This window comes from Pollicipes pollicipes, unplaced genomic scaffold (genome assembly GCF_011947565.3).
Source record: "Pollicipes pollicipes isolate AB1234 unplaced genomic scaffold, Ppol_2.1 Scaffold_5724;HRSCAF=6776_pilon_pilon_pilon, whole genome shotgun sequence".
Taxonomy (NCBI): Eukaryota; Metazoa; Arthropoda; class Thecostraca; order Pollicipedomorpha; family Pollicipedidae; genus Pollicipes; species Pollicipes pollicipes.
The window spans coordinates 51087491-51099875 of NW_023596746.1; positions in this window are offsets into that span (position 1 = coordinate 51087491).

The following is a 12385-nucleotide window of genomic DNA, read 5'->3' on the forward strand; positions in this document are numbered from 1 at the left end:
GGTCTGAATCTTGGCTCTTGTTAAACCCCTGGCCGTGTTTGAACTAAGGCTGAGCATTGGTTCTTGCTGAATTGTCGCATATTCCAAGCTGGATCCTAGTTCCTGCTAGATCTTTCGGCTTACCGTTGAGTTCAATCCTGGTTCTTACTGGTACTCCTAGCAGAATTGGGTGCTGGGTTCTGGTTCTTGCTGAATCTCTGGCTTGAGCTCATACTTATTTCTGGGTTTTTCCACATGCCTGCTCATCCCATTCCAGCCATATACTAACATCTCTAAATGTTTATCCTTGTGACCTTTCCTTCCTGTGATCTTATATGGAAGGTTATATGTATGGAAGATTATATGTATGGAAGATTCTATGTATGGAAGATTACATGTATGAAAGATTATATGGCACCCTGATTGATTATGCTCGTAGCGACCGACAAAAGAATGGTCGCGATGTGCAGTGAATGTGCCAAGGAGTTAAGCACAGTAACCAAATCACGGAACGGACATTTGAACGGCCCCATTCAGTGCGCCGCAATGCGTCTGATCTGGGCTCTGCAGGTACTGCTAATACATTACACATGCTAGCCGAGTCGCAACCAAGTTAGCTATGAAGGCACCTGAGCCTTACTGCATCTCGATCCCGCTAGATTGTAATGTTTGAATAGCGCAATGTTATCGACACAATGTATTGTACGTCATACGATTTCATGCACAAACAATTTGGTCGCACCGCCTTGTGAACAAGCATGCTTCGCAGAGACTGGGTAAAATTGGAGCACTTCTTTCCAAACCGGACAAGATATTCACATTGACATCGTATAATAAACAAAGAGTTTGATCATGGATTCTGCAGGAATCGTCATTTTAGATGAACAATCCGAACTCTTAAAAACTAATCAAAAACCGTCTTTCCAGTCAACGTCGGATGTGAGTCATCCAGCCTCTGTCCCAGTCATCCAGCCTTCAGCCTTTGTATTTTGGACCTGTGTGACAATGCGCTAGCACATGACGGTCAGGGCCTCTCTGTGAAAACCATTATGATAGACAAGGTAATGTACATACCCGGAGCAGCACAGCATGGAAGCCAACGTTACATACTGAGCAAACGGACGGCAAAAAAGCAAGTAGCCTGTCAAAGCAGCAAAAAATTGATGGATTGTCACGCAAAAACAACATATTTACGAAACAAACGATACATCACCTTGCTCCCATGCGTTGGGAAAAAAACCTCAAGGGCAACGTCATTAGATTTGTATCCCAGGGTCAACTTTGGATGAGTGCCTTCATGCAGCTTAATGCGGCTTGGTGGCACATATTTACGAACCAGATATGGTCGGAGCATAAACGGAGGGCTCGCCCCGATTAAAATACGTCACCGACCATTTCCGGTGCCGTTATATCTCCAGTGAACGTCCTCGACGGCCGCCCCCGCTAGGTAGCTGCCGCCCTCGCCCTGCTGATAGCGGCGATTATGCCCGCCAGCGGTGCTATACTTGTCTGTTGATCCAAGTGTTGGCACAAGGATGTCTCGTATTCGACTCATATCGCTTTCCATGCTGTCGTCAGCTGTCCAAACACCAGTGGCGGCCATTTTACATCTGCCCATGCCGCCTTAGCAATCCATATCAATCCATGAACCCATGCCAGCAACTCGCATGCATCCTCAACTGGGCACGGCACCTCACCGAGCCACGCGATTGTGGCGATGATAAGATGCCGACCTAGTTCACCTCTTTGTTTGTTGTCACACGTTGTGCTGTTTCAATTCCTTGGGCAAAGCAGCTGGCGAGGAGGCGCGTATGTGAAACCGGATCACTCGCTTTTCACCAAGTGCAGCCTTTTAATGGTTTTGGATTTGGTTTAACAAAGAATAACTCAACTTTTAACTCTTCTTTCTATCATTCTTACTGTAGAAAGACGTGATCTGAAAATGTGGTTTAGCATTTACACTCACGCTCATGTGATCGCATTAATATTGTCATGCTCACCGATTACGTCCCCGCCGCACGTCAGTGCCCACCGAGTACGTTCCCACAGCACGTATATGCCCACCGAGTACGTCCCCACGGCACGTCTATGCCCATCGAGCCTACCATATCACACCCAACAGCACGTCCATGTCTCCACCAGGCAAAAACAGGCAAAAAAGCTGGGCGTCATCAGAAAAAGAGCGTCAAGTCAATGGTATGATGCAGAGCCTTGCAGCTGGGGTGGTGGGCCATGGTCTGCGGTTTGCAAAAATGTTAAACAACATAAAACCTGTGGTGATGCACGGGATATATTTACATTAAGTTTAACTTTCTTTCCACTTTGAGGATGCTTCCATTTCCCACACTTGGGGCAGCGACGAATGGGACAATAAGCAAAGCGACGAATGGGACAATAAGCAAAGCGACGAATGGGACAATAAGCAAAGCGACGAATGGGACAATAAGCAAAGCGACGAATGGGACAATAAGCAAAGCGACGAATGGGACAATAAGCAAAGCGACGAATGGGACAATAAGCAAATCTTTGGGACGGACTGCGTGCCAAATACCTCAAATCTTAGCCCTTGGAGGGTCCATTCAGTTGGGTCCAGAACATGTGTGGTGTTCTGACGTGACGTGCCGACGTGCCGTGCCAAGCTGGGTCCAGACAGCCCGTGCAGAGTAATTTTGTCACTCTGCCAACGCAGTGACATTTCTGTTTAGACGAGTCATAGCCAGCCACTGCCAAAACTTAACTCGCGAGTTGTGAGGGATCACACTTCCGCTGACCAGGGAATATTCCAGCAGCGTAAACTGGTATGTCACTGTCAGTTTGGGGATTTTGAACAATTACGCTGCAAATGACTGATGTTCAAAATGTCGGGTCGCCAAGAAAGAAAATGTTATATAGAGTCCAATCTGTCCGATCCATTGTCATAACCAAATTCAGTGATAAATTGACATCCTATTGTGCTCGTGTGCTCGAAGTGCTCGGTCGACCCACGGGACTGTTAATACTCGGTGGCGTACTGAGATGGGAAAGCGACGTTTTTCTATTCGCGCACCCAAGGTGTGTAACAAACTTCCTATAACTATACCTATAAGGTGTAACACGAACTTCCTATAACTATAGCTATAACTATAAGGTGTATAACGAACTTCCGGACCACCTTCGACCACTCCCGGCAGTCTCTTTCCCAGCGTAGTTAAAGCGGCATCTCGTAGGACAGCTCAGCATACCATGACCTGTTTGTGCGACGTAAGCACATGCGATGCCTCCGAAAAGCCACGATGCCACGTGCCTGTTGTGCGACTGGTGTGCCTGTGCGTGTGTTTCACAGCGTTTGTCTTTGAATGGCCGTCTTACTCTCGTGATATTTTAGCCGTTCCTTTACCTGCTGGCGATGTGTAGTAAAGCCCGATGTGCCTAAATGTACGTCAACACACCAGACGAGGACAATATTCCGAACAATCATTCCGTCCGTCATGTGATGGGCGCGTTCTTGAAAGCGTCACAAGGTGCGAACATTGCAATGGCGTTGCTTCGTGTCGCTGATCCGCTGAAACATTACGACGGCTTTTATTCTGAATTTTTCTGTGGATTAGTCGGGCGGTACTGAACACGTCTGGACCGCATCCGTCGGTTGCTTGTGACCCACATCGGTGGCCGCAGCGGTCGCACCGCCCTGCTGCACCTGGCCCGGACGGGAATCGTGCGGGCGAAAGGACGGCCGATGCTAAAAAAAACTGCACCTGATTCAGAAGTCAGCAGATGTGACAATGTTAGCGGGCTGACTGTTCCAAGAAAGGTAAAATAAACATGTCATGGCCAAACTGTGTTCAAGCTATCGGTCATGGGATCATGAACGTTTGTTGGAACGAAAGCTATGGCTTAGCCTGCAAGTGCGCAAGGGAGTTAAGGCAGCTATTTTGGATAGCGCAGCGAAACAATGCCATCCAATCGGATGTTCGTGAACTGACGGATTTACCATGTTGTAAGTTCCATAATTAGAAACGAGATAGAATTAGAAACCCCGAGTTTACCGGTCTCCGAGAAGCTGAGGTGTTTGGTGATGCCTCTTGCCGGTGCTGCCCAAGTATCCGAAGATTGCTTGCGTTGCCAAGTGCTTTCAGTCGGACAAGTGGCGAATGAGCTTCCCCATCCCGTTTGAATGTCAGCCAATTTCAAACACCAAAACACACGCGCACGCTTCGGCTGACGTTCCCACCGGGTTGCAGCTGCAGGAACATATCACCGTTTTGATCACAAGAACTGGTATCGCGCTGGGTTCGCTCTGCCCGATAGAGATGTTTCAATTGCATTAAAACATTACCAACGACATATGCTTTTCGTGGGTACATGACGATGTCATTGGGCTGTTACAGTATATAATATGACGAACACCTGACTTTGTTCACCTTCCTCAGGCTCCCATTGTTCATTTCCTCAGGCTCCCATTGTTCACCTTCCTCAGGCTTCCACTGTTCAACTTCCTCAGGCTTCCATTGTTCAACTTCCTCAGGCTCCCATTGTTCAAATTCCTCCATCCCATCCACGACACCATACCCATACTCAAACACATCATGGCGTTACTCCAGTACAGGAACGCCATGAGAAAGACCCAACATGATCTTTACGTCGTATTGTCGTTCTATGCTTTCGCAATCGTCTCACTCGATTGCAGAGACATTCAAACCAAACATGAATGGTGTGGAGCAACCTACCTACCAACACCGAATCCCGTTCGCTGTCGCGTCCCCGTTTAAAAAAGCAGGCCGTGCTTTCGTGCCAGATCCCGTTTCTCTCTTTTCCACAGTGTTCAAATAGGCCTGCGCTTTTCACGTTGGACTTTGTCTAAACTGATAACTGAAATCTGATCTGTTCGTGACGCATGCTGAGAACCTTTCCAGCTTGGCGTGCTAATTTCGTCACAAAGCTATCACTGAAACACCGTGCATTTTGCCCTTCACCCTTTATTGCGCCATTATTAGCGCAACGTGTGTGCACTTCAGTTTTCGCCATCATCGCACTGCTCACCGCTACGGCTCCCAACAAGCAACTGCGAGTTGTCCTCGAGGGTCGCCACTCCGCGGTGCAGCGGGACTCGTGACGCACGAGCGGCTCGGCTTGGCTAGGCGGCCTCCAGATGACGGCGAACGAGAAATCATAATTCGGCGGTGAATAGATCATCGCATGGTTCTGGAGCTGGAGTGGGTGGAGTCGTGGGAACACCGTCCGCCACGCCCATCGCGAACATATTGAATGATTAGTAATAATTGTTGAATAAGATTTAGGCCAGATTTAGACGCATGGTGATAGCGCTAATCGACATGCGCTGCAGGGGTTATTTCTGGACGCATGAATACAATTGCCATCTGGTCAAAAATACATTGGCGCCGAACACGATTCCGGTTTTGTGTGATCTTCTTGACACCAGCTTAACTGACACCCTTTATTAACGCTGTTTCCCAGCGTTCAGTGCTGAACTTTAGGCCGGCCTGCACCCGCATCTGGGCCAAACAGCTCTAAGAGCGTAACCCCGACCCAAGGTAGAGGCAGGGGCCTGTATGTGTGCGGATCTGGGGTAACGATGTCACCCAAGTCGTGTTTTGGCGGGAATGCGAAAAAAAATGTTGATTTTAGGACCAGAATTAGTGGGACAGAGACCTATTCCAGCAAAATCTGAGATAATCACACCAGATTTCCACAGTCTACACACACCATGCACAGCTTATGTCGCCCTTCTCCGACACAAGTACATGCATTTGGCCTTCAGCATGCTAACGTGATGCCCGGCGGCGGCGCCACGCCCCGGCGCCCACCACTGCCATCATCCTCACTCCCCCACGCCGTGCCTGAACGGCCCTCGGACCAGCTGAGCACCAGCCGGACTGCGCTGGCCGTGGGGTGGCCGGTCAGTAGGCCGTCGGCACGGTGAACCGGCCGGGCGCCGGCGGCGTCCACCTGCTCTGTTGCCAACCGTCCGGCGCCGCGAACAATGGAACATACAGAGGCAGGCACAGACAGACATACGCTCCCGCGCGACGGCTCACGGCAGCCGCAGCACGCAGGGAACAAAGAGACGGAGAGAGGAGGAAGAGAGCGGGGAAGGTGGGGAAACGGGCAGAAAAACAGCAGAAACATTGGTAGGTTAGGCGGGAGGGAGAGGAGGAAAGGCTTTGCATATTTTTCCCTTGCTCTCTCTCCCCTCCACATCTCACTGTCCCCGACAGGCAAACTGACAGAGACAAAGAGCGAGAGAGCGAGCGAGCGAGGTAGAGCACCAGGCGCGTTAACCGCAGGTGTGTCATTACGTCCCGCGCGTCGCCGGCTGCGCGCGGGCGGTAACGGCCCCAGGCACCCATCCTCCGGCAGCGGGGACGCCGGCCGAAGTGGCAGGCAATTAAGCAGCTCCGTGGGTCGTGGGGCGGCAAACAAAGGCATCGGACGTTACAGCCAGCGAGCGGGAGCGTTCGTCCGGCCGGGCGGTCGTTCCCCACCCGCCCCCGTGACTCAGCCCCTGCACCGTCCCAGCCCGGCCCTGCGGTTGCCGAGCCGGCCTAGCAACGGCGTCAGCTGACGGTGGGCGGCCAGTCAGCTGATGTCCGCGGTGACTTTGCCGTGCTCCCCCGGCGGCCCGGCCAGGGGAGGCAGATATGACCGCGGGAGAGTCCACTGTGGTGGCTGACGGGCACCGGCTCGGGAGGTTCAACGGATGGTTGACCATAGACTGACACGGTTCTTGATTCGCTAAATAGCACCAACGAATGTGACCGAGTTCTTGACTAAAAAGCAGCGGTCAGTCATGCCATAGTCAAAGATAGACAGTCGTAGATAGTCATATCTGTAGCGTTGACGATATGCAAGAGGAGTGGCCTAACGAGGTTTAAGGCGGGGTCTTTTCCATCTGAGACATCCAGATAGAGCCTCTTCAATGACAAGGTACCCCTCAGCCCCTTATCCTTATCCATAACGACCTATCAAAAATGAAACGGCGCCGCATTTCTTCTTTGCGGTGCAAGTGGGCCTTTGCCACGGTCCACCATCGGGAGGTGCAGTCACTCCTGCGCACAGGGGTCACTGCTGCACACAGATATCGCACCCGGGCCTGCCTTAAACAAGGAGTCCAGCTTAACACGGGAACACAAACCAGCGTGTGCGATCGAGTGATCTAGAGCACCGTCGGAAATGTTTCTGGATACAGGCTTTGCAAGTTAGTTCTGCGCTGCCACTCCACATGCTACAGAGACGAGTTGAGGCTACCCTCCGCATGCCAAAGAGACGAGTCGAGGCTGCCCTCCAGGCACCAGTCTTTCCTCGAGCAGCAGTATTTGCACGCACGCAGCAGGGGCGGCGGCGGCAGGGGAGCGAGACGCGCAGCCGCCTACCCTGCCGCCAGACCTGGCGGCCGAACTTGTCTTCATACGCTCCCTGACATGTTACGGCGGTTACAAGGCAAAAAGTCAAAAACAAAAAGTCAAAGGACAAAAAATCAAATGGGTAGAAGTCAAATGGCAAAAGGTCAAATAGGATAAAAGTCAAATGCAGAAATGGCAAAAAGCCAAAAAGTCACAACGACAAAAAGTCAAATGGCAAAAAGTCGAAACGATAAAAGTCAAATGCAAAAAGTAAAAGTGGATTAATGTCAAAAACATAAAAATCAAAAACACAAAAGTCAAGATAAAATCCAAACGGGCAAAAAGCCAAACGAATAAAAGTCAAAAATTGTTGAAGTCCAAATCAAAAGTCAATTACCAAAAAGTCAAAACGGTTGAGTGTAAAATTGACAGCGGCCGAACAGGCTATAAAAATCACTTCCCTGAATTTAGCAGGGCTCCAAAACACACCGCGGGCCTTCGGTTAAGCGTTTGCGGGGAGGGCTAAGGGACGGATGGCAGAATTTGAAGAGGCCGCCCCGCTTAGCCAGTTGCAATAAGCCATTTATCGACTCTGTAACTCCGCAAAAGAAGCATAGGCCGGGCCCCAGCTTTGGATGAAAGAAGACCCCTCGCGTGATGGAGGTGTGGAGGCGTAGTTTCTCAAAATGATTGCGGGGACTGAACTGTGAAAAGTGATCCAACTTACCCCGAAACATGCCTTTAGGTTTATCCTCAGACTTGTTCCACTTTCTACGCAAAGTTTTGGGGGACTGAAGCCCAAGTCAGGGGGGGGGGAGGCTGAAGACCCCTCCTCAACTGAATATGAAACCACACCCTTGAGTAAGCGCGTTAACTCACGATTATTTTTCGCGATGTGATGTCTTGTAGCAACTGAATAGGAAGCTACACCCTTGGATAAGGGTGTAGCTTCCGATGATTTTCTCGGGATGCTTTTTGCGGGATGCTTTGATTTTCTCGGGATATCCATGCGGGATGCTTTTTGGCTTAACTGCTTTAGATCTCTTCAAACAAAGAAGACCATGACCCTCAAAGAACATTGTTCTCCGACGAGCAGTGCCACGGATTTTTAGCTATGGAAGAACTTTTCAGGCGGTTTCGGGCACTCTAGACAAAATGGAGTCTCCTCACAAGGAATCCTCCTGGGCGAGGCTATCTAATGGGTCTTTTGAACTTTGATGGGAAGAAGATAAAGGAACCCGCACTATAACTTTATCACCATTCTCTATTCCATCCCCTCAGAAAAGTGTCCTACTTTCCTTCATTTGGATAAAGTGTATGCCACGTTTCTCAGTGATTTCGGGTCTTGGAGAGGTGCAGGTAACCTCATTTGTTGGATTATTGAGACCAATGAAAGAAAAAAATACGCATCAGGTGTCAGCTAAAATTTTTAAAGGTACCTTGTTGTTTGTTAGCAGCCAGTTTTGTGACTGAAAAGGTTTAACACGCGCCCGGGTGGCCGGCTAGATACCCTTCGCTCGGGTGGGGGGGGGTCAGTTTGACCCCCTGATATCTCGGAAACTAAGAAAGCTAGAGACACCAAATCTACAGGGTCTTTTGACCTGTGCGTGAACTCACTTAAGTCAAAGTTTAAGGTTCCTAGGTCATGACATTCAGGCTGAATAAGGTCAAACAAGGTCAAATTCTAGGTTTATATCCAAAGTGCCCCCAGAACCTAGGCAACTGTTTCTAAGCAAAAGGCCACAAACCCATTTGAGGTCAGTGACCTTGTTTGACCTTTTGAAGGTCACGGTGATCAAAATCGTACGAGACTGCTCGGAGTTTTGCATTTGAATAAGCGACAAAGATTACGCTAGGCAGCATGTTTCTAAAACAAAGTGTCAGCCGGGTCATCTTAGGTCAATGACCTGTTCTGTCCTCCAATAAGTCAATGGAAGATATACAGTGCGGTTCCTACTGTCAACAAATTCGAAATGAGCACCACAAACTATCCCATACAGCAAGCCCTAAAGAAATAAATCAGGTTGGTTTTGGCCTTGGTCTGACTCTCATAGATGACCTTAGGTCAACAAAATTTGCTCATTCAATATTTTTCGTGCCCAAGAAACCATCTCAGAGGACTTATGGCCTTGTCAAACACTCCGTTGTTGTATCAGATTGGACGATTCCCTAGAAATTGCCTTCGCTGAAACCATGACCTGAATTTTACCTGCCATAGGTCAGAGGACCTTACAAGGTACATCTCAATTTTGTATTTCAAACGATCCGCTGTTCAATTGCCTACAGCTATGCAAATTTTGGCGCGGCTACGCCGCGCCGTTCGGAAACCATTCTGAAAAAACCTTTGGGGTGAGGGACAGTTTGACCCCCACCCGAGCGCATGTTAAGCAGCAAAAAGCAACAATTACTGCTAAAAGTGTTCGGCTGGTTTTATCAAGGTGTCCGAGAAAGTGATAAGGTCTTAATAATCGTATAGCCAGATATTGAGATGAGATGAGCAACAGTCTTCCATGGACTCTGTAAGAAGGCGCATCTAGTGAAAGCCTCAGTCAAATCTATGAATTAATGCAAAAAGGGTCAGAAGCACAAATTTGGATCTACTAGCTCAAATATCTGGATGGTAAAAGTCCCTTGCTCCCTCTCTGTTGCGCCGTCCCTGACCACACCCATGACAAAAAGGCGTGCAAGGCGTGCTCAGGCGTGCAAAGACTGCAGGCGTGCAAGGAGCCGTGCTGACATCAAGGAGCCCCAGCCTGAACGTAAAGAGACGCACGGGCCTCACGGCTGTGCAGAGCCCAGAGTGAACGTAAAGAGACACGCAGGCCCCGCGGCTGTGCAGAGCCCAGGGTGAACGTAAAGAGACGCACAGGCCCCGCCGCTGTGCAGAGCTCAGAGTGAACGTAAAGAGACGCACAGGCCTCGCGGCTGTGCAGAGCCCAGAGTGAACGTAAAGAAACACACAGGCCTCGCCGCTGTGCAGAGCCCAGAGTGAACGTAAAGGGACGCACAGGCCTCGCGGCTGTGCAGAGCCCAGGGTGAACGTAAAGAGACGCACAGGCCTCGCCGCTGTGCATAGCCCAGAGTGAACGTAAAGAGACGCACAGGCCTCGCGGTTGTGCAGAGCCCAGAGTGAACGTTAAGAGACACACAGGCCTCGCGGCCGCGCAGAACCCAGGGTGAACGTAAAGAGACGCACGGGCCTCGCGGCTGTGCATAGCCCAGAATGAACGTAAAGAGACGCGCGGGCCTCGCCGCTGTGCATAGCGCAGGGAGTTCCCTGGATTTGAGCTGGAAATGCCCCGCGCAGTGGACAAGCGTTTTTAATCTTTCTTGCTTCAGGGCTCCCAGGCACCTCTTTCATTTTGACTTGGATTTCCTAGACTCGTCTTTTCCCCATTTACATACGAGTGGGGAAGGCTACAAGGGAAATGGGAGACAAGTGAGAAGCCTAGTATTGACATAATCCTTATCCCTTTTGGGTCTCACCCCTGTGATATTTTACATTGTGCTCATTTTTTTGACTTCTTGCAATTTACTTTTATATTTCGACTTCTAAGCAGGTGACTTTTTGTTGTTTGGCTTGATGTGCTCTTGATTTTTTGCAGTTTGACTTTTATCCCTTTTGACTTTTTACATTCGCCTTTTATGTTTTTGACTTTTGCCAGTTGACTTTTTGCCCTCTGGACTTTTTGCCTGTTTGCCTATTTGGCAGTTGACTTTTATCCTGTTTGACTTTTTGCGATTAAACCTCGACTCATTTGGCTTTTTGTCCTTTGATTTCTTGGCTTTTGACTTTTTGTCCGGTTGGCATTATGGGGCCCTTCGAACGCCGTGAGTGGTCCAATGCGCCTGGTTGGTGACAAAAATAAGTTTAGGAGGTCCGGCCACGGCCAGCAACGTGATGCCATCCCGATAGGAGGCCCCTGCATTATCACCAGTTACAGACCGAGTGTGGTCGGGATTTGGGAGTGATCGCTGCTGAAAGAGGTATCATGAAATATCTCCTATCATGGATGGGATAATTCCTCATTGCTGTGAGGATCTTACGTGGTTGAAGGCCACGGCACAGTAGGGGGCCCCTGTCACGACGGAGAGAAGTCCATGTCCCATGCTACAAAGATGTTGTTTGAAGCGGGTTTATTGTGCCAGCCAGGCTTTGCGACGCGGGAGGGGCATGATTTGCGACGGGAGGCTATCTTTTCGAGAGCAAGTTCCAGCCTGTTGACAGAACCCATGCACTGCGAACAGACTAACAGGTCCCACACACGCTAATAGGTGCGGTACCCAGCGTATCAATGAGCTATCGTTGTTGGTATGCACCGGTTATGCACCATTTGTTTCAGTTGTGCACCGTACATTTTCACTCGGCTTTCCGCTAGTCTTGCGACCTACTAACTTAAGGCTGCTGGTCGTTGTTACCCAACGAAGTGTGCATAATATTCAAAACCAAAATAGTTCCTAATCACCGGATTCCGAAATCATACACAACAGTTTGGTGGCGAAAAGGCGCGGTAACGGAGCAGGCCGCTTTGAACTAAGAGGAAGCCCTTTTATGACCAGGAGATGGCTCCAGACGCAACTAAGAAGAGGCCCCTGTTGTGATTCTGAGAAGTAACAGTAATAGGGGGAACATCCATGCAAACGCTATGGATGATTTTTGTGAAACTTAGCAGGGATGAACATAAGCATGAGTGCAGGATTTTACTCAAATCGTGGGATCAGGCACGTAATTCGTCACTTAATTAATTAATCACTAAAGTAAAGTAATTACTTTATTAATTAATCACTAAAGTAATTAATCACTTCATACAAGAGCGCATCCAAAACGTCGCAGAGGGGAGGGGTAACCCCGACCTGGGAGGACGGAACTAAAAAGTGTACGGATTCCAAAAAAGCTGATCAGATATTGTTACATTTTGCCTCAAGCGGGATTCTAAAGCCAGTTTCTCCCTGTCAGAAATGCTTGGATTTCCTTCAGCGTTTAAAAATGTGTCATTTGTTCCTCCTTCTTAGATGCGCCTTGGTTTTGATATCGACCTGCAAAAATTCTCCCGTGCTTTAAGGCA